Source organism: Merops nubicus, unplaced genomic scaffold (genome assembly GCF_000691845.1).
Source record: "Merops nubicus isolate BGI_N331 unplaced genomic scaffold, ASM69184v1 scaffold14928, whole genome shotgun sequence".
Lineage (NCBI taxonomy): Eukaryota > Metazoa > Chordata > Aves > Coraciiformes > Meropidae > Merops > Merops nubicus.
Genome location: NW_008627844.1, coordinates 6,959 through 8,002, shown reverse-complemented (window position 1 = coordinate 8,002; position 1,044 = coordinate 6,959).

Here is a 1,044-nt window from a genome sequence, read left to right as displayed (position 1 = left end):
CTCCTGCCACACTGACTGTTGGAGATCTGCACGGGAAGAAGCAATTCAGCACCAGCCCCGGGCTGGAGGGCAAGCAGAGCAATGATGGAGAGACACTGGGGGCCTTCTGTAAGAGAGCTCTGAGCAGAGGGAAGCTCCATCTGATCCTGGAGATCATCTGAAGTTGCTGCCAAAGAGCCACAGGAACCAAACAAAAGCTTGGGTGAAGCCCTGGAGATGGCTTGCGAGCCCCTGGCACCTTCAAACATGGCTGGGGGAGGGAGAGGGGAAACTGCTGCAAACTCAACAACAGAACCTGCTGCAAACCCAGCAACGAAGCCCCTCTTTTCTGGGAGAGGGAAACCTCCCTGTCCAGAGCTCCAGTTTCCCACCCGTGCAGAGCCCTGCAGCATCTCCACACTGTTTGCAAAGGCTCCAAGGAAAATGACTGAAAAACCTCTAGATGTGAATGTGTGACCTAAACCACTGCCCAGAGGGGCTGGAGGGATGGGAGAAGACCAAGGGGAAGAGTCAATCCCCCTCTACACCCTGCAGATATCCCATCCCTGTGCCCCTCTACACACCCCCCAGCCCCTCTTTTTGCCCAGCTCCTGCCTGCCTTCCCCACCACCCTTCCAGTGCCTTCCAGCTAGATTCACTGCCTTGCAGGGGCATCAAGTGGGGGAGGAAAGGGCTGTCCCTGCCTTCTGTGCTGCTCTGCCCCTCCACCCCTGCCAGCAGCCTCTGCGAGTCCCAGGGAGCCCACGGCGAGTCCCAGGGAGCCCACAGCTGGCCCCTGCCCCGGATGGAAAGCTCTCAGGGGGGATGCTCCAGACCCAGGCTCAGCATTTACAGATTCCCAGAACAGTTTGAGAAATAAGCTGACCATGACCAAAAAAAAAAACCCCAAACAAGCAGCACAAAGCTGGAGGAGGGCAGAGGAGACAGTGCCGCGTCTCAGCATCGTGTCGTCCCCTCACAGAGGGTCCTCCCTTTTCTCAGCATCACCTCCACGAAGCAGTTCTATTTCTTTTTGCTTTTGCATGTTGTAATTCACCCTCCGGG